A 21,886-nucleotide genomic window follows, 5' to 3' on the forward strand; every position below is an offset into this window, starting at 1 on the left:
GCTTTTTACTCTCAGTTCTGAAATCAAGTCCTGTGTTCAATTTGCATGAGCAGTCAAAAAGTTGTCTGATAGCATTTTTTTTAATGGATGCTGCCTGAAGCTGAGTATCAGCTAGCATGCTAGAGATTTTCCTCTCCTACTCCTGGTATCTAAGCTTTATAGTTATTTTCTGCATGCATATATTTAGTGTTTTGGTATCTTTCTGAGTTCTCAATCCTTTTTTTTCATGTTAAGGCATTTATTTTTTTTTGTTCTTAATAGCTTTATAAATATTTAAATAGACACTTTTTGATAATTCTTTTGTTGGTAATGTCTAAGCTTAAATATGGAGTGTAGATGTCTGCTTTCACTGCATCGTTTCATACTTGAAAATTTTTGCTTGAAGATACTATAGATAAAATAATAAATCCATACCAGTTACTTTGTGGAGAGAATGAGATAGTGATGATAATTCCTATTCATCTTGTTGTGTAAAAAATGTATCTTGGTCTAAAAGTCCCAAGATAACACAGTTCTGACAAGAAGTCATCATCCAGAAAATGCAGAAATTATACTTTAATTGTATCAGACAAACCAAAAGAGGGAGTTGCTGGCGAAGCAATGTGAAAGGGGAAAAAAGTCATTGTTAACCTTTTTGACAGAGGGGTCTGCAGGGCAAATTGTAGGGACTTGTACAGATGTTGGGTTAGTAGTCATTGGACTCTGTGTAATGGCAGGATGAAACTTTGGTGGCAAAACTTAGTTGGCTCAAAAAAATCTAAAAAAAAAAGAAGTGTCAGAAAGCTAATGGATATCTCTAGCTACTAGTAGTTGCAAGACAGACACCTGTTTTTCTTAGTCTAAAACTTTGTCTTTTTTCAAGATTGACAGATGAGGAAATTGATGTGACTGTTATTTTCAGATAATGGAAATTATCCTCACATCTTGTCATTGTAAGTGACTTCTCTGAGGCAGTGGTTTTCTTCCATAACCTCTGAGATTTGCAACCATTTACTTGTCTGCTACATCCCTACTGTCACCAGCCAGTGCACATCTGTCCTATGTGCTGGGTGTTCCCAGCTGCTTGAACTTGGAAAGCATTGTCCAAATGGAAGAATATTTGTGCTGAGCAGTTGCCAAAGTTGAAGGTAGCTGAAAGCCCAAGGCTGTTACCCACCTGTTCAAATGGCAAATTTGGTTCATGTCACTGCTGATGGACAGAGCAAGGTAAAAAAGAGAGGAGCCAAGAGCTGCTGTTGGGATTGGATGGAAATCGGTGAGCCCAAGGTAGGACTTGAAGTTCTCCAAACTCATGGTGTAGCAGTACAAGGAGAGCAAGATACATCCTGTGTTCCATCTTTTTTTGGAGTAAAATGTGTAGATAACTGGATTATCAAAATTTTTATGTGCCCATGCTTCTCTGGTCTGAGAGTTTATTAATAGGTTTGTTTCTCTTGTCTTCTCTTCCTTCCTCCCTGCTCCCTGACATGAGTTGCATGAGGAGAAGGGAGAATCTGCCCTGAGCAAGAAATTTCTAAGCCTTGTATTAAGTGTCTTCTGTCAAGAGTGGGCAAAAGTTCCTGCCAACACAAACAAGACGCAGAACTCAGATGCAGAACGTTGCATGTGACAGCAATCTTTGCAGCACATGGATGCAAACAGTGAATCAGCAGTGCCCAAATAGCAGACTACAGCATTTGTCTCATGGGATTTCTTAAAACTGCATGTCATGCAATAGGATTTATGACTTCAAATATCTCAGTGCATTAGGACTGTTTCTAATGTGCAAAAAAAACATGCAAAGGTTTGCATGTTGAAGTGGGCAATAGGTTCTCCATGTTAACCCTTCTCAGGACAGTGAATGTCCATGTACAGCAGTTGAAATACACAGCCTCACTCCATATCCTGATTTAACTTTCTGTTCTGGAAACTAAGAGCAATGTATTTGGATGGATGTCTGTGCTGCCTCTGCCTCTTGATGTGTTGAATTTGTGCTGCTTATAACTTTTCAAGTAAAACAGATGTGACTTGCCAAAGACCCTTAATTTCCCTGCCTGCTTGGAATCCATTTTTGATTGCCTGGGATGTAGGAGGGGAAGTCAAACATAGCAAATCATTGTTCTAAGCTGTGACAGTGAATGCCTGATTATCTTAAGTCTCCAATGAATGTACTGGTTGAACCAGAAAAATCCTTCTGCAAATACTGGTTTCTCTCAAACTGATAAAAAAGTTAACTCAGCCTCTTACCTGTGATAGGCTGTTTTGGGGATTTTGGCCTCTTTTTTGACTTTGGAGGGAAGTAAGTTTTGGGAGTTTTATTATTCCCTTGGGTTCCAACCTGATGATGACATGCATTCAGTCTCTGCTCTTCTCTAATGTTAGTCTGGCTCCCAGATGGTTTCACCCTCTTCGAGTCCTTTCATTTTCTTCTCAGAAAGTTTCTCCAAAAGGCCAAAAGAAAGGATTTTCAGATATGTAACTCTTCCAGATGCACAATTCCAGCAATGCCAGGTGTTTGACTAAGCCCATCACATTAAGGACAAGTTGAAATCCTGCTTTGCTATGATTATTGTCATTTTCATTTGTTTCTGCTTATTCTTGTGGCTGTATAGGAAAGCTGTCCTGTAGTTGCTATACCAGTTTGGGTTATTCTCCTGCTGACTTGCCATCACAATTTTGCAGTGAATGTCTGAGCTTCTGGCTGGTGAGCTGTATTTTTGATATCCACCTTAGTGTCTGTTTTGTGCGGAACTTCATTGAAGTGGGTGCTCAGAATATGAGGTACTTGTGCACAAATAGTGACTTGGGCCAAAAAATCCTTGAAGTACCTAACGATGGTGTAGTGAAGGCATGCCTGTAGCTAAAATCCTACAATTCCTTCCTTGACAAGAGTGTTTGAATCATATCCACCTTTAGTTCCATTGATATTTAGGATTTTCTCTGTGTCTAAACAGCTCAATTCAACTACAAACTCTTATTATTCAGATTGTTTCTACCTGCTTGACACCTATTATGGAATCACAGAATTGTTAGGGTTGGAAGGGACCTCTGGAGATCACCAGTCCAACCCCCTGCCAAGGCAAGGTCACCTGGAGCAGGTGACACAGGAACTCATCCAGGTGGGGTTTGACTGAATCCAGAGAGGGAGACTCCATGACCCCCCTGAGCAGCTGTTCCAGTGCTATTGCTTTAAAGAATATATGAAGAGGGAACACTTTATATGGCACTTTAAGGCAATGTTCTCTTTGATTATGTTCTGAAAAATTAAGATAATTTGCTTATATTTTCAGTAATAATATTGATACATAAGTTTTGACAATTATTTTTTCAGAAAAAATTAAAGAAGCTATTTCAGAATCATGTAGTGGAAAACTGCTAAAGACTTATCTGTTTCTTTTTTTTTGGTAACTTTGCTGCTGGAAACACAAAACACATAGGTAGCCAAATTGCATTCCAGCACGACCTTCTAGCAGGCAGGAGGATTTCTGCTTCAGTGCTGCAGTTCATTAAAGAGTTGTAAGCAGAAATGCTGGAAAAGTTTGCTGTGGGCATGTGACGGGAGATTTCTGATAACCTCAAGGCTGCCTTCCAAATGATCTTATTAATTCTGTGAGTAATCCGGGGAAAACCAGTAGGGTTTCTTTGACTTTTGCCCTCCAAGGTTGCAGTTTTTACAGCTCAGAGCAGCTATTAGTAACAATAGCTCTTGAAGTGTAATTTAAAAAGCCCCAGGAAGTGTGTTCCTGTTTTTCTTTCTGGTGCACTTAGGACTGACAACTCCTCTTCCTTTAGCCCGTAATTCAGTGTGCTGCTGTTCCTGGAAACCTGTTTGGAATGCTCTAATGATGTTTTTCACTTGCTTGAAGTACATCAAATGTAACACATGAGCCTGATTTCCAGCAGAGACTTCGGTCTGTGTGCCCTCAGCTGCTTCTCAAGTCTCACTCGTGGCTGAGTAAGGAGGGATGGGGCTGCTTTGTGCAGGCTCTAGGAAGTGTATGATTTTAATTCTGCTGTATTGGGAAGGTGCTGTTACAATTGTCAGCTCACTTGTGTTCAAGGTAACTAATCCAGAACAGACAGTGACATCTTTCTTGCTTTTAGTGAAAAGCATCAATGGAAATTTATATTATAGGACATATGGACATAGAATGTCACGGTCTTCAGTGATGATGGGAAGAAAGAGCAATTAGTATTTGCATCTCTTCTTGTGAACATGTTCTCTTTTTTATATAGTTGGAGGTTGGATTTTTTTTCAGATTCCCGTATTTTCATTATCATTAAAATCTTCTATTGAAGAGTAACACAAAGAGCTGTTTCAAATTGCTTTTATCCTTATGCAGCAGCTTTCAGAGTGTTATCATCCCACCTAAAATTGGGCTACTTCTTTCCAGGTGCCTTTTCTTCTCCTGTTCTCTTTTGCCTTTGCTCTTCAGAGCTGACATCATACATTCTGCATTGGAGAGGGCACGATTCCTGAGAATTGCAGACACTGTTTGGAAACTATTGTATTTGCAGCCTGTTGTCTGGATGTTATTTATTATATCTACAGAACTGTTAACTCTCTCTCTAAACGTTTCCTATTTTAAGACTGTTCCTTACTATGCAAATTCACCTTGACTGCTCTTTAAAACTGGTTTTCAAGCTGAAAATAGGACTCTTGTCTTGCTAGGCAGTGTTAGCAATGTATTTATTGGCTTCATATCTATGTAACTTTAATTCTGTTAGAGTTTCCAGTTCAGCTGGCAGTCTTACCTCTCTGCTTTTAATTCAGCTTTGGGGAAAGCGTACCTTTTAAGTCAGATAAACAGGAAAGGCAAAATAAAGAGTATTAAAAAGTTTGGTCTAATGCTTGGTAGTAGTGTTCAACCTTTGTTTACTGCAGTTGAGAGACCATGAAAAGTTTAGCTTTTTTTTCAGCTTCCTAAAATTTTCTCATAATTATTGGTTTTGAAGCCAGCAGCTGTGTTGCTTCATGCATCAAACCCTAACTGTTCAACTGTGAGTTTTAGATGGGACAGCAAACAATTGTTTATTTTTTCCTTATGACTTAAAACGCAATTTTTTTACCTATAAAAAAATTTAGAAAAATAAGTGCCTACAGTTTGTCAATATTCATTGTTACTTTCTAAATTTCTGTTTTAAGGGTTTAAAGTTCCAGTATTGGTTTTCAATATTTTCCAAAGATAGGAGCTTCTGTGGTAAGTAGCTATTGCTTGTTCAGTGGTCTTTTGAGAATTTAAAGTACTTGCTTGGCTTGATCTGAAATTGGTGAAATGTAACTGTATTGTAACTTACCAGTTAAGTTAGAACCATTTAGAAAGGGTTTTCTGAAGTATTTTCTTGAAGTCAGTCTGTAAAAACAAAGTCATTTTGATGCAGACTTTGAATATTACAGTTTCTCCCTAGTATCATGAACAAAACTTCAGATTTTGTTTCCCAGCTCTTTCCCTTGGGGGTTAAATAGCTTGGAAACAATCTTACCCTAAATTGGAGAACTCAAGGAATGCCTCATGAATGAGCATTATGGTGACTGGCACTTGAGTGCTGTGTGAGGTGCAAGTGCAGTGCAGGTCACTGCAATGATTAAAAGGTGAAACTGGTTAATGGGGTCTGTGGAACCTATGTGCCCACACAGCACATAACCAACTCCTTGGTTATTTGTTCAAACTGTCCTGCACATCTAAACTTCTTGCAGTGATAAGTGGTGTTTATGCAGACAGGTATTCTACACAGGGAGATTGCCTGCAGGACAGAGGCAGATTTCCCCTTCCCTATCTAGACTGCTGCTTCTAGAAACTACTCATCAAAGTTTCTGATTCCTCTGATTTTAGAAGGCTTTGTAATTAGGAAAATTCAGGACAAGAAGAGATAAAAACAGAAGAAGGAGATGAGAAAGAAGCAGGTGTCCAATGTAAAGTGAGGTGGAATGGTACCAAGAGTATAAGGAGAGATTGCTTTTGATGGACAGGTGGAACTGTGTGAAATAGGTTTGGCACTAACAGCCATTCCTTTGAAGTATTTTTGTCCTGTTTTTTTAAAAATTATTACTTGGTTATTTTGCTACCTTTGACTGAAAAGCAGATAGGGACAGCCTGTTTTCTTCCCTCCTTTTTGATTTGCCCTTGTGTTCTGAGTTCAGTACTGAGAAATTGTAGCTCCCCACTGAGCAAAGAACACTTATTTTAGGTTTCTTTATATTCCTCTGTCGATTACTACGCACTCAGGTGGTTTCTTAAGGAATTCTGTAATATATGGGAATGATGATCTCATTTAGATTCTTTGCCGCCAAGTTTTCAACATCCGTAAGGGTGCAAAATCTCACTTTATCAGCTGGAATAGACACACAAAGAAGTGTTTACTTTGATAACAAAAGAGGTTCAGTGCTCAAAGATTTTCTGGAAGGATTTTCTTTAGTTAAAGTGCATAATTTGACAACTTCAAAATAAAAAATACTATAACATATTGATGCTTTTATTCACAGCTTCAGCTAAAATGACACAATCAGTAGCTTTAGCAAGTTTTAAGTAGTCTTCTGCCTATCCTTAGCAACAGATTTCTGTTAAGTAGGAGGATATAACTCAGTGTGTGCTTACAAAAATAGCAAAATTGCTTTTGTCTCAGATGACTCTGTAATATCTTATATATTTACATCTCCATTAGATTTACTGTAGCATGACTTTTTAGACTATGGGGTTGATTTAATAAATAAACAGTATATGGAGCATTTCTCTTAGTCACTTTGCTGAATGTGTGATGCCAGCGAAGACCAAGCAGACTTCCCTCTTTGATACATAGGACTAAGTTCCTCCTATGGAGACTCCAAAAGATTCAGTAGGCATAAAAAAATGCAGTTTTCTTTTTAATGATGTTTATGTTTACATTTTGTAAGTATTACCTTCACATTTTTGATTAAGCTTTTACTGAATCCTTATCTATAATGAGTTTTAATTTTTCATTATTTTGAATTATTTTGAACAAATTGTAGTGACATATACAGAACAGTAATTTTTCAGTAGTTTAGTGCTATACATTTCCAGCTTTAGATGCAGTTTAATCACATCTAGGCTTTATGAAAAATGTACATCTGCAGTTCTCTAAGAAATGTTTCCTAATACCCTTAATGTTTGTCATTGTACATAGAGAAGATCTACATAATCCCTCTGTGTTAGAAAGACCCTTCAATTTAAATTTATTAAAGATTACTTTACCCTGTCAGGAGCAAAGTGTCCCCTAAATCCAGTTCCCTCCCATGAAAGCGTGAGAATTTCTCCACTGCTTGGGGTCTGTGCAAATCATCTGCACTACAAAAGAGCCCCAGCTTCTTCCATTTTAGGAATCTGGGAAGGGTAAATATTTAGAAGTGCTGGCATAACAATAGCAGAAGTAGAAGGAAATTAAAGTTTGGAATCCAGTGCTGAGACACATTTGGCTTAAACCTTGGGTGAAAAAAATAGAAGCTTTTTGGTAAATTGGTGAAATGCTACAATTTTCAACTTCGGAGTACGGAATGGGCAGGAGCTGTTCTATGTAGAATAAAACACCCAGTTTTGAAAATGTGTATTTTTTGTTCTTGTTTAGGCTTTTTTCCCTTTTTTTGTTTTTGGTCAGAGCAGAGTGTGTTGTTCAGTTCCTTTCTGACAGGTTGCAGGAACAAATATTTCACTGAGGAAATACTAGCACTGTTAAGGGAATAAGGCTCTTTGGGGAAGACAACTTGCTGATATGAGAACTTCTTGAGTATAAAGCTCAGGGGCTGTAGGTTGAATATGAAGTAAACTGAAATTAAGACCATGGCATAGAGATAGATTTCATTATAGGAACTCTGGTGTTTAGGTTGCAAAGTAGTTTGCTCCATACAAGATTTTTTGTAAAATCTCTTAGAAAGTTTTCAGCATCTGTTGTTTTCAACAGCTGTTTGATATTGAGCAGAAAGATTCATCTGTTCTCTGCATAGCAAGAAAAATGTATTCTTTATCTTGATAAATTCAATTGAGCTTGAGTAACTCTTCGGATATTAAAACCAGTTTTCCTGGTATGTTTCACTTATCTTTGGGAGATTTTTGGCACCATATTCACATACCTAAACGTGTCCAAAGACTGAAGTCTGTTTCTGCCAGAATTTGCTAAATGACTTATGAGCCTATATAAAGACCATTTTAGTAACTTAAGCTGATACTTGGCTTGTGTTTATGCAAGACAACTCCAAATAATCCTTTAACTTTTTTTTGAGCATGTTTTTCAGAAAGAGACTATATAGAGTTGGCTGGATAAAGAGAACTGTACTTTTGGAAAGAACTTCAGTGTTTTGAAATTAGATTTATATTTTTATCCAATTTAAAAGCTAAAACAAAAAAAAAATTAATTCTGTATTTCATTGTAGAAGGAAATAGAGTTTAATCTCCACAGGTAGGAGACTGCTTGGGTAGCCTTATCTGGTGCCTCAGGGCCCTTAGCTCTCACTCAGCTTGCCTCAGGTTGTATGGGTCTTCAGAAAAGGCAGGTTTTGAGTTAGTTCTGTTGGAAAGTTGTCAAGCTTTACCATCACCATTGTGTTTTAATAGTAGTTTTTCATGTCCCTTCCTATAATTCTGATCTTTACAGTTTCCAGATGGCAGATAATTCAGCACAGCCCCTGAAAGAGTTTGTTGAATTTTAGATCACCTAATGTATGAAGACTAGCAGAAATTGCTCTGCAAGACGAGCTGGACTCCTGAAATACAATATGAAATATTTGGAGACAGTTTAGACCACTCCAAGACTTCAATGCCTCAGTTTCCTTGCAAATTTCTCAGCATTTGGTTGCCTACTTAAATTAATATTTGTTACCTCTAAGTTTCTTTAACTTAGGATGAAAAACACATCCATATTTAAATGCCTGTCCTTCCTTGGCTTATTCTTACTGAGAGTCCTATGCAAATTCTAAATACTGAGAGTATTCTGCAAATTCTGAATTGAAACAGTTCAAAGAAATTCTTATTTCAATGAAGTAATTTGCCCAACTTAGGCACTGGAGAATGTTACCATTTTTTTCCAGTTTAGACACCCAGTGCCAAGAGGAAGTGAAATAATATGGTCTTACTCTTTACCACGAAGATACAGAGACTATGCAGATACGGATGCACAGCACAGAGCATGTTTATCTTCCTTGTTCAGAATCAGATGTGTCCTATGCAAAAGGTGATATTGAATCTTAGAGTTGATTAATCAAGCTCTTTTTCCAGCCTTTTGCATCATTATCTGTTACGGGTGTGCCTAGCTGTTGCATGAGATATATTATTAAAACAAAACCCCTTACAATAGTAAGCAGAAAAAAGAAATTACAAAGGGAACTGAATTTAGACAAAAAACCTGCACTCTATGGTAAGTTAGTCTCTTAATTGCAAATTATTATCAGTCTACTTCAGATTCAAGGTCTCTGGCAGCTGTGGAATTTTGGTAATAGTTCCACAGAACTCATGACCAGGGTCAGTGGGATTCTATGATCTTTGCACAATAGTGTTCCACTGGTAAAATAAATGATAACAGAGCATGTTCTAAATCTATTTAAGGCTTGTGAGACTATAAGAACTCTGTTAAGTTCCTTGTTCAATACTAATGAACAGGGCTCAGTTGTGACAGGTGACCCTCATTTAGAGTAAGATTTACCATGACCGTTTCATGGGGTGTTCCATTTCTTCCCCAGTAATTCAGTTATAGCCCCATTTTACCTGTCAATTCCTTATGAACCAGCAGAATTCAAGGTGTTTATTTTTACACTGTGTAAAAATAGGCATTTCAAAATGGGTTTGGCTAGGATGGAATGGCATTACTTCTGGAAGTTCTTGAAGTAATCTCTGACAAAGTGATCAGAAGTTGGGAGGGACAGCAGGGATGAAGGCTCTCATTGCTTGTGGAAGGAGTGGAGAGCTTGGTGTCAGCAAATGTGACATCCAGTCCCACTGAGGTCCCAGCAGCCATGCAAACTGGTGTGCTGGGGAGCAGAGCTGTGCCCAGTGCTGCTCCTGCCAGCACCCCAGTGTCCCTGTGCCCCTGCAGCAGCACCACACCAGTGTCTCCACATGCCCTGCGAAGCTGGGATACAGTTGCTGGACAGCTGTGTGATAACCCTGAGAAAGGCAAGACTTGGATTTAATGCTGAAATCCAGCTGAAGGATTTCAAGCTGAGGTTTCTCACCAAGTAGTAGACTCTTAAGTACTCAGCTGTTTACTGGATTGGGATGAAGGGCATCCTTTGTACTCCTAGGAATGCAAAATTTACAGGACCAGAGCGAGGGAGAGCACCAGTAAGAGAAACAGGACTTTATAATCTGGTGGTGAGGTCACTTCCTTGGAAAGGGGGAGACACAGGCTGGACTTTGAGGACTCTGTATGTACTTTACATGAAACAGTGCACAGAGTTTATGAACTGTCTTGGAAGATTAAGCAAAACTAAGTGTAACCTATAAAGTGGTGGACTGAACAATTTCTGTCTAAGGTGCTTCATCAATAATTGAGCAAAACTGCAAAATGGCAGTAATAAACATAGAACGAAAGCAAGGTTTTTGTACATGTGGTTTCTTTTTTTTTTCCCAGATTCTTGATATTGCAAAATTTATTCATTTCATAACAGAATTTTATGTAGTGAAAGCCTTTGTTTAATCCTATTTTAAGCCCCTGTATAATCTTATTTCAAATGTGCTAATCAAGCTGCAGTTTGTGTACTTGCCAAAAAAATTATTCTTGATTTGTGTTATAGTTCAAAGAGAAATGAGCATATTTAAAATCAATAGAAATTCTACATCCACATCTGTGGGTATAAAATGTTGATGTAATAGTGGTGCATGCCAAAACGCTTGTATTCCTCAGTTTATACTTCAAAGTGAAGAAGTGAAAATGTATTGTACTACAGTGCAGTACTAGATTAGGGTATTAAAGCAGGTTTTTTATTATGTTTACCTCTAATTTAGCTGGTTTCAAAAACTCAGTTGTTATTAGCTAAATTTACAGTGGCAGTTTTAGGTTTCTAGGAAGCTCCAGTGACCTCTGTAAGAGGTAATTCAGTGAACTTGTCACTAATCATTTCATTTTTCAGCTAATTGTAATGGGTTTAATCCAGGAATTATGAACTGGGCCCCCCTTCCCTGAGGGAAATATTTCTTTCCACCTTTAAATATAAGGAGGAGTGAGCATAGGAAATTTGACAGAACTGGTCTTTTATTTTTGAAATCATGAGGCTTTTGTGAAAGTACTTTGCAGAATCCAGGAATGCACAGCAGAATTTCCCTTGAATTACCTCCCTCTGAAGGTTTCACCACTGCCATTTTAATGGAATACATCTTTATCTGCTGTCACTCATGTGACTTTTTACCTGAAAACTAGCTTCTGATGGCTGTGGAGTCTTTGGGGTGTGTTGTGTGCACAAGAAACCTGACTGTTCTCAGTCATGCTCTGACTGATAATCTGAAGAGCATCAGTGCTCCTGCTCAGTGTTTACAGTAGCCATGCAAGGAGCTCAGTAATGCAGCACTTACGAGGAAAGTCATAGCAGATAATGATGTCGTTGAACTGTTGACTTGTTTTTTCTGAAAGAAAAAGTTCAGTCATTCAACAAGGAACCTGGGAAAATGCCTGTCAGTGCCTTTACCAATTGTACACCACTATGTTTTAGTATTGAATTAGAATGCTAATCACTGACTTGTTTTCCATCTTGTCCTAATGAAAGAAGGTCCTGTATGTAGGGAACTGGAATTTCAGTTTGTAAGTGTTTTGAACACAGTCCTTTGTTTGTGCTTTGTTATTTTGTGAGAATTCAAAACTAGTTCAGCAGTAACTTTTTGTACAGAAAACTCAGAGGCAGAGATTGTGCATCATGCTTATCCCTGTGATTTGCATTTCTGCCTTTTAGTTATATTCTGTGTACTGCATGGTTTTTCTTAAGTATTTTTCAAAAGTTTCTCTTTATTCCTGTAAAGCCTATTGCTTTTTCAGTTTGTACTCTGATATATGCATTATATGCACGTGTTCTCCTAAGTGAACCTGAATCATCAGTGCTACTGAAAGAAATGCATTTCCCCCATCTGGTTATCCTTGCCTGCTATAGCCACCATCCTTATGCCAGCAAACAAGCTTGTGCAAGTATGTGGGGAGTTGAATTTAGAAACCTTACTGGGATTAAAACTAATCTCTGAAGAGGAAGTGTGTGGGTGAGCATGATGAGCACGTGTTTGCATGATAGGCACTTCCCTGTTAAAATTACCACCTAGCTCTGAAATTCTTTGTCCTCTGACCCTGGGCTAAGCATTCCAGGTTCCTTTCTCTCCCTTCTTCCCAGCCCCCTTCCCCTTGATATGTGTGAGCAGTTTGCTCTCACCCCTGTTTTACAATGTGCCACTAACCCAGGAGCTCAGGGTAACTCACTGTGCACAAAGTGTTGGTCCTGCCTGGCAGCTCACACTCAGCGGAGTGTGTACTGGAAGGGTGGAAGGAAAACTGGCTGGTATTACAGTCTCTTCTAATGCCTGGCAATAACTCCGTGTGCCTTTGAGTACTGTGACCAGATCCATGTGATGCTTTCTCTGTTCACTGGGTGGAAAAACATAGATGTGTCATACAAGTATGAAGAACAAGTCATGCAAAATTCATTGGGATGGTTCCCTCAAGGTTAGACTGGTTTTGCCTTTGTTTCTAAAGCAAACTCTTTGGGAAAGATTTTTTGCTGGTAGCTTTATACTTATTATAGAAAGGGCACATGCAAAAATTAATATCTTCTGACAAATGGAGCAACCTCACTGAGGCTGGTCTTTTTTTTTTTTTTTTTTAATAGCTGGGGCATGAGTTTTTGCTGGGAAGGTCAGTACCTTTTATGTGCATTGCTCTTTAAGATGATATCTGCTGGTAACTGTTAAATCTGTAGACTAAACAAGGCTGTTCTGTGAAGTAAGATTTAAAATTATAAAAAGAATATTCAGGTTTTAATATCTGAACACTTGCTGTAAAGGCTCAATGGCTTGGTAGTAAACAGATTTCTCAGGTTCATTAAAATTACCAGTGCCCATGTCCTGGAACAGGTACATGGTTCAATTAAGGGAGCTGGAAGGGAGGGAATTGCAAAGAGACCCAACTTCCCTTGGAGTCATGGAATGGCTGTGCAGCTGCTGCTGCCTGAGGCTGCCAGGAGTCTTCCACAGCTGCTGTTTCCTTGTCTCCATGTCTGATATGGAGGTGCTTTGCTGGTGTTAACTTTGTACAGCTGTGGTACTGCTGGCATATACCCAGGCACTCCTCTTTGCCAGGATATAAAAAAAAAAAACAACTGCACAGTTGTAGTCTCTAATGACCAACACTGACTAGTGTTCTCAATTCTCATAGCCTGGCTTCCTTTGCAGACTGGTATCACTCTTGCTGCTTCAAAAGCCTGATCTTCAAATCCTGGGTGTAGAAAGATACTGTACTCCTGAGTACATTTCAACAGCTGATCCTCTTTAGATTCCTTAATTCTTGTGTGAAGAGAGTTAATCTGATACTAGAGTTCATATAACCAGTAGAAAACCAAATCCTGTTCCAATGAATCTCCTAGAAACTGAGCAAGTGTAGCAATTGGATAAAATGATAGAATCAGTATTGTCCAACTAAATGTCTACATACATCACAGAATGTATAAAGTAATCTAGTCAAAGTCTGCTCTTGAAATCCATCTTTAGGTAGGTATCCAGCTTATTTATTGAATGTAAATCTCAAGATGTAGCCTTAAACTTGAAAAGCACTCAAGTACCTCACCTTAGACATTTTGGTCCATATTGGGTCATCTGCATAAAAATCTGGTTTGTTAAATGGACCTCATGCAGAGAAGCAGTTTATTTGGGTTTGTATTACAACTGTAAAGCAATGTTTGTGTACCTTGTGCTTTTCTAAAGGATTTCCAGTTTTGAACAATGATCAGGAAGGTACAATAGCAGTTTTGTACAACACAAGTTTTGTACTGTACAGTCAGAACTGTGTGGCTCCAGTGTGCACAGTAGAAAATGCCAGATCAGTTTTTTGGTAAGACATGCCTCACTACCCTTGGACATAATACAAAAGGAATAGAGATAGCATTAAAAAAAAATAAATCCATAGGGGAATGTTACGTAGGTGTTTTGTAGTTTAGACTTATCTCAAGGTTTTTCTCATAGAGTAGCAGGTGAAACAGAAGCGTCTCAAACTTGGTGAACGGTTTTGGACATTATGTGACTTGCATGTGATTTGCAATAACTGTATTTTAGTCCAAGAAGTGTGAAATCAGAGACTCCTGCAGAAATCTGACATCTCCTTCTAAAGCCACGGGGGCTGGGGCTCTGAGTGGTCTGGTTCTTGATTTATCTGAATGTGTGAGGAATTCCCAGGCTCACATCTGTTTGCTAAGAGACAGCCAGAGAAGATTGACTTCACATTGCAGGGGCTGTGTTTGGGTAAGCCTGTGGCAGGCAAGCAGCCTGGTGAGCAAACACTGAGGTTGTGCTCAAATACCATTTTCTCTTGCCTTGTCTGTCAGGCCTTTGTTAGTGTGTCAGTAAAGCTCACTTCAAATAAAAGGTCCTCTATGGGCTCTAGCAATGCTTGTTTACTCCAAACACTTAGATCTCTCTTTCTGGATTGGGAAAAAAAAAAAAATAAAAATTAGCTATGGTGCTTATTCCATTTTCCCAAATGAAGAAAAGTGAAGGTGTGATGTTGGTTGAGCACAGAAGGAGGGGGAGCTCTTTCATGTATTGTTTGAAGGTTTAGGCAGTTAATTTTGAAAATCTTAAAAAAAAATAATAAAGGAACAAAAAAGAAGCTGGTAGGGATTTCCTCTCATCTTAGTTTTACTAAGCCAAGAGAGCTTGGCTAGGCTGAAGATTGAATGTGCAATAGGTAGAAGAAATGTTTCAGAGTTGACATTTTTACCTAGTTTACTCTTAAATGAATAACAAGAACCTTCTATTTAGCTGTGTAAGTGAAAGAAGTGAACAGCAAAATTAATATTTTCTGATATCTGCAATGTAAAAGTTTATTTTGAACACAACTGTTAATATTCCACAAACATTATAGGGCAATACTTATGCAGTTGCAATAAATACAGATGTTACATTCTTAGTTTCCCTAAATTAAGTTCAAAACAGTTGTCCCTATCTTAAAAATTATTGATGTATTTTGAAAGAATCCCATACATTGCAAGACTTTGCTGTTTCCTGAACTAAGAATATGAATCTGAAAAAAGTAACTTTCCCTTTGCTTCCCTAACTGAAATGGAAATAGTGGTATTTGTGGTTTCTGGACTGTTGCTATATGAATTTCTTCACATGATGGGAGAAATGCAGTTTTTTGTTACTTCTTTGATAACAGACAAGTTAATGTGGTGGTTATTAAAACAGTATTAGTAAAATACATTTCTCCTGTCATGGAAAAAAAAAAAATTACACTGCAATAGACGCTTTCACTGCCATCAGGCTGGTGGTTGTAATTTAAGTGCTGCTGTTGTACAAGTGGTAGAATTACTGCTTTTTATGTCACTTGTTTATTTTATGTTCAGATAAAACATTCTGTTAGTTTTTCCCCCTGGTCAGCCTGGACTGTTTTACAAGTGACATTATACATGTGTGCACTTACATAAGATACATTTAAGTTTAGTTACTTCATAGTGGAAAAGGTACACCTGTGAGAAAGGAATGTGAATGAGAAAATACAACTGTGTGTAAACATGTTTATGCAGCTGCATTTTAATGTAACTTATTATTGGAGCACTCTGTTTAGAGAATGAAACTTTTACAGCTGAAGACAAGCTATTAAAAATTCCTTCAAAACACTGTAAGCTGTAGATAAATCAGAAGTACAGATATTCAGTTCTGCTTCCAGATTTATTTGGTTTTTTAACAAGTTTTCTTCATATTAGTATCAGAAAACTATTTGAGATGCTAATAAAACTGTCCTATAAACTTTCTGTATTAAAGCTTTTTTGCAGAGTATTAAATCTAATGTTTTCTTCTGTTTTTCATGATTAATATACAACTTATTTTGCTAATGTAAATAATTTCACCCAATGTGGAGAATTTTAAAACTTAATAGCTTTTCAAGGCTTTTGCGTGATTGAGGTACTGTGGAGCCTCACATACGCATTTCAATTCAGAGTACATGTGGTTTGGAAACATGAAAAATAAAGGTTTATATCTGTTAGATCTCCACAAAAAAAGTCATTAAATTTGTATTAGTATTTCTGTTCTGTAAGTAGATAAAACAATACAGTCTTATATGTTATAAAACTCAGGCTTCACATTTAAAATCTCAGGATCCCAAAGAAAAAAAGTTAGGGAAATGCTGCCAGTGACTTGTTTCAGTTGGGGGAAGAGGCAAGACTGTAAAATGTCATTATCATACTTTGAAAGCTTTTTAAAAAAATGAATAAAGGACAAAAAAAAACAATAAAGGAAATAGTTTAAAATCAGGCTGTATTTGTTTGCAGACTCGTACTGAACTAACTTTTTCATTACACTAGGGACTGAGAGGACATTGTTCTAGGCATTTCATGGACAATGAATGACCCTCTTTGCCCCCAGAAATTTATTTCTGTGCTTTGACTTTTGGTGTTATTTAAGCTGATGTGGCCTTAACTGTCCAGTTTCCAGCATATTAAAAAGAATGTTGGTATCTGGTTTATTGAATGTAATGTGTGGAGTTTAAATTTTCCCAATCCAAGCCAGATGTCCTTTGCATATCTTAAACCCAAACAACCAAAGCAAACAAACAAACCAAAGCCCAAAAAACAACCACAATGAGTAGAGTATGAGCAGTGAGCATGTCTTAACTTTTCCCCTGTCACTAGTGATGGAAAAAGACTGCTTTGCACGGTGTAAAGATTTCTCAGCCTACAAACTCAGTTCTCAGCCTTTCTTCAGGTTATCAATTACAAAAGATTTTGTGATAAAGTCTGGATGAATGGAAGCTGGAGAAGGACAAATGTCCTCTATTGATCAGGCAAAATTTCATCCTTGTGGAGGCAGCAGTCTGTAAGTGGAGGACTCTACTTAAGGCTTCTGCCATAGGTAAATGATGATATTGAATCAGTTTTGCTTATAGTACAACCTATATTTATAAGAAGGTCTGTCTTGTACACTTGAAGGGGAAGAAAAAAGGGTATAGAAGAATACCAGTATAAGAGGATGCAGGTTTTAACACCTTGAATTTCAATCACTTCCTTTTCTTCATCCTGTAGCTCAAGAAAATAAACCTAGAGATTGAAGTGCCAGATTTTCATTGCTGGCTGCTTTTGTTTTTATATTTTGCAATATTTTCTTTCATCTCTGGATGGGTAACAGAGGCTGCAAACTAACTCCAATGTTTAGAGGCTTCCAAATGCCAATTTTGAGAGTTTCCAACATCATTTCCTTATGGACACAGCTATTCTCTTTTCAGGTTCAGTTTATGCTTAGGAGCAGACAGCTCACACTTGCATGACTACAGTCTCAGATAAGTCACTCTGTGTCTTTGCCTCATATTTCTGGACCCAAGAACACTTGGGAAAACCATGCAGGCTCTTGGATCTCTCTGCAGGTTGTCAGGTGTGAGGATCAGTGGCAGTCTAGACCTTGTAATCTTGGATGGATCAGGCTGACTCAGCCCAATTAACTTCCTCACTATGTTGCTGGCATGTCCCATGTGCTGCTAGAAGCTGGAAGTTCCTGGTCTGCGCCCTGTGTACCTCTGAATAGTTAAAGTAGGTACTGCTACCTTAGTATTACCTCAGGTGTTGCACCAAAATATACTTTAGTATGAAAAGTAGTAAATGAATAGTTGGTTCCTACCATGTTTTTCCTGCTAGGTTTATTTTAAAAGGCATTTGGTAAATTGCCTACTGTGAATACTTGTGCTATGGCATCTAAAAGGCAACAGAGACTTTTGCATCCAAGAGAAAAAAAACCCACCAGCCAGGAAATTCTGTAGGTGCATAGGAATTGTAATAAAAATTCAATGTAGCTATAATAAAATATGTGCAGAGTACATGTGCCACGTGCAGAACTCATTTTGTCATTTTAACCTCTAATTGGCTCTCTTATTCCATATTCCCTTATTCTCCCCAGTTCATTAGCAATTCATCAGAATTTCTACAGCACCTCTTGTGCCTTCTGTCTGGTTTTCAAGAATTTTGGAAGCCTCTGCACTTTTTTCCTGAGTACTTGCTTAGTCCTTCATCACGCATTCATCCCCAGAACCCCCAAGACTTCCACCAGCTCTTTTATTAGCGTTCAGTGCTCAAAGTCTTTCAGCTTCTTCTGGATCTCTCTTTGGAAGAGTTAACACTGTGACAGGAAGAACTTATGATTAATGTCATCTTAAGCTCAGAGAGGTAGGTGAAGGCATCCAGCCAGGAAAAGGTACAAGGTGTATCTGCACCTCCTGTGGTGGAGTGGTGGCAGCTTGGTCATGGCTCTTGATCATGGGCAGCCAGAGGTTGGAGAACTGACTGGCACTCGATGGCATTGCCCGATGTCTTCAGCTTAGGAGAGGCTGTGAAAGGGTCATAGCCAAGTATTGTGGCTGTTTGTATCTTGTTTGAAGAAAGAGAATGGTCAAACTTCATGCACTATAACACTGTCAGTCCTACTCTGTAAATACAAGCTTCAGTTTTTTAAGCTCATTTTCTTATACAGGCTACATCTCATTTGAGTTTCTACCACGGTTATCTTCGTAACCTCTTTCCAAAGTACTGTATACAGCAATCTGGGAACTGTATTAGTCTTTTTACTACTACTTGATTTTAATCATGAGGTGTACTGTGAAAAATGTTATTTTAAAATCTCAATTTAAAAACCCCACAGCTTATAATAGAAAAATAGAGAAAGCATCTCTTAAGATAACTAAGTTAAAGAATTTTTCTTTGAAAATTAAAGTATTTGTGAAGGTAGATCCATAGGTAGACAGAACTTCCTGATGCATCAAGGATCATTTTGAATTAAACCAAAGCTGAATTAGTAGTGCAGATGTCCTCCAGATTCCCTGCATAGATGCATTTCCAGGCGGTGAATAGGGCAGAGCGTTACTCGTTTATCCTCTCGAGGCTTCCACAGATCAAATCTGACATTTCTGGTCTGCCTTGAATCACTCTAAGTTCTTCCATCCTTTTTCACCTTCCCCTGTTTTTTCTGAACCTACATTCCATATGCTGTAGACCTCAGTTGTATTTTTTAATCACTTGCAAATAAAGAAGTCAGCATTTGTCTTCTGTTGCTGGAGATAAATGGTGGAATAAGTATCAACTTTAGAAGTGATGCAGAAGGGGATGTTGAAGGGTGGATGATGGAAATGTCCAAACCAGGAATATACTGGGGGGACCCTGGGCAACTAAGGCTCTGCAAGGCCAAAGTGTAGCATAGGGAAAAGGTTTCTCAGTACTTAGTGAGAGAAACCAAACTCTTTTGTTTCAGATACTGCAAGGGCAATAATCTACTACAAGACTGTAATTCAAATATATGATACGCTACTTAAATCCCATTTGGACAAATACTTTTATTAAGCGTATCTCTGAACATGCATTATACATTCATTTTTCTGTCATCCTTGGGAACAAAGTATCTGTGTTAAATTTATATGCTAAGAAACTAACACTATTTTCTTCAGCACATATAATCTAAGAGTTTTAATAGACTGTAATCCTTTAGATTTTTATAGTCCTTTTCCTCCTAGATATAAAAGCAGTTTGCAAATATTATGTGCCTCTTGTCAGTTCTTTGAGGTGGTTAACGAGGGACACAGCTGCAGTGAACTGATACACACTAATGTTTACACATTTCAGAAATACATGTCATAGTAGGTATGTTTTTTTTAAAAATACACGGAGTTGCATGACTTTGGAAAAGTAACTTTGAGATTATTCTTCTGGTGCTTCCAGGCTATATTATGTGTTTCAGATATTCAGAAAGTGAATACTGTATTGCAGTCCTACTTTCATTTTGAATTATGGTTGAAAGTTACCTTCTTTGTAGTAGTGCTGTTTTGCTCAATAAATACATTTGAGCAAAATACATTTCTTACATAAAATCTGTCCTAGATCACTAACGCTTAATGGTTCTACCTTGGATGGAAAAGTTTTCTGTTAGAGAATCCATTAATGTTAGAAAAATGATGTTCCAGATAGGATGCTGATGGTGTGGGGGAGGTGGAGACAGCTGCTGATGCCAGTGAAATTTCCCAGTTGAAGCTCAGTGAGAAAGTCAAGGAAGATACGTTTAAAAAAAAAGTTTCCCCTTAGAAGTGGGGAAGCAGCACAGTTTCTCACCACCTGTTAAAAGACCAGATCCAATTAGCAGGAAGGGCTAAAGCCTTGTGTAAAAACTTCTGTCACAATTGGAATGCGTAATTCTAAGGTTATGCTAAGGGAAATTGAACCTCAGTGTTTCCTTTGGTTAAATCTTTTGCTTTACAAAGAGTAAAGGTGTTTATAGATGAGAAATTCCTTTTGCACCAACCAGTTCAACTTGACCCTGAAATCAGAGCTCCTGTATTTCAGTAGAGAGTAAGGAGAGCACTTCTGAAAGCCAGTCAGATGCCTGTGAATTGTGATCTATTTTGGATTTACAGATCTTGGAACTGATTCACAAGATCAAACCCCAGGAAGATGCCAGTTCTGAGGCTTGTATCTGAGATACCCAGAGCTGAGGAAAAACCTGGAATCAGCTCCCAAAACACAAGGCTTGTGAGCATATGGGCTTTAGTAGTTAGTTTGAATGTAGTCTCCTGGTATACCACAGATCGAGACCTATTTATAGCATTTCCTCTGGTAGGGTTTTAAGCTCCTCATAGAACGGCTATGCTAAGTGAGCGAGTACCATGTTCCCCACATTAATACCTAGAATTGAGGGTTTAAATATCTCCAGACTTTGGTAATCTCTATTTTTTCATTTAGAGTTGTGAACCGTGATTTTTTCAGTTTTTCACGTTAATAGTCTCTAATAATTACGCTTCTATTTATAAAGTCTTATAAAAAAATGTTATCTGAGACGTATGTGGACATGAACTGCCAGGTCCTCGAGTATTCCTGTGTGGAAGAAGGTTTTTTAGGTATAAATATCCTAAAATGTGGTGGGATAAAAGCCCTTAAATCCCAGTAGGTATTTTGTTGCTGGAGACCTGTTGGAGATTTGTAGCCACACACCAATATTTTGTAAGAAATGCCTGACAACCAAAGGATGAAGTAAGAGCTTGGTGCTGGGGGACAAGCCCCTGCCAGGAGCTAATGAGGGCTGCAGTGAGTTTGAAAAGCCCTCCAAATGAGCCCCGGAGCTGTTTTCATTCTCCCGCCTCGCTGGGCTCTTTCCATTTCCAGCAGCCGGTGCCAAGGTGGTGCCACTCGTGCTCTCCACGTGTGGCGGCTGGCGCGGAGCCCGCGGCTCGGGCAGCCCCGGTGGGCGCGGGCAGGTGCAGCTGCAGCGCTCGGCCCCGCGCCCCGAGCCCCGAGCCCGATCCGAGGGGGCCGGGAGCGAGGGCGGGGAGCGAGGGCGGGGAGCGGCCCGGGGCTCCCGCGGCGGCAGCAGGAGAGGGGAGGAGCCGCCGGGCGCTGCCAGACCCCGACCTGCCGCGGGGAGGGGCGGCCCCGGCTCCCGGCGCTCCCCGCTCGGGGCCAGAGTCGGGGCGAGCGGAGCAGCGGCTCCGGCTGCGGGGAGAGCGGGCGCGGAGCCGGGGATACCTGGGTCGAGAGCGGGCTGCCCTCTCCTTCCTGCCCGTCTGCCCCGAGTTGCGGCTGGTGAGTGGCGAGAGCTGCGTCCCGCCGGGTGGTTTCGGAGCTGGCGGTGCCTTCGGGAAGCGTGAGGATGGAGGTTTAACTCAGTGCGTTTATTTGGACTGCAGTGCTACTTTGTAATGCAAGTGGGCTCCTGGGATTGTGAGAGACTTTTCCGCGGGGTAGAAATGCCGGAGA

The 21,886-nt window shown here is 39.1% G+C and overlaps 1 protein-coding gene across 7 annotated transcripts in view; it reads left to right on the forward strand.

Annotated features, from left to right (window-relative positions):
* Positions 1–21,886, forward strand: part of DISP1 (dispatched RND transporter family member 1) — an 85,032-nt gene that overhangs the window by 24,534 nt on the left and 38,612 nt on the right. The window contains exon 3 of one of the 7 annotated variants that reach the window (XM_086878822.1): positions 5,126–5,180. The exons of 4 other annotated variants lie outside the window; for them this stretch is intronic. The gene's annotated coding sequence lies outside the window, so the exon portion shown is untranslated. Of the gene's footprint in view, positions 1–5,125; positions 5,181–21,554; positions 21,796–21,886 lie in introns of those variants that run through there. 2 more of the 7 variants (XM_023922892.2, XM_086878825.1) reach the window with 2 other exon arrangements.

Source organism: Cyanistes caeruleus, chromosome 2, assembly GCF_971803275.1.
Source record: "Cyanistes caeruleus chromosome 2, bCyaCae1.hap1.1, whole genome shotgun sequence".
Lineage (NCBI taxonomy): Eukaryota > Metazoa > Chordata > Aves > Passeriformes > Paridae > Cyanistes > Cyanistes caeruleus.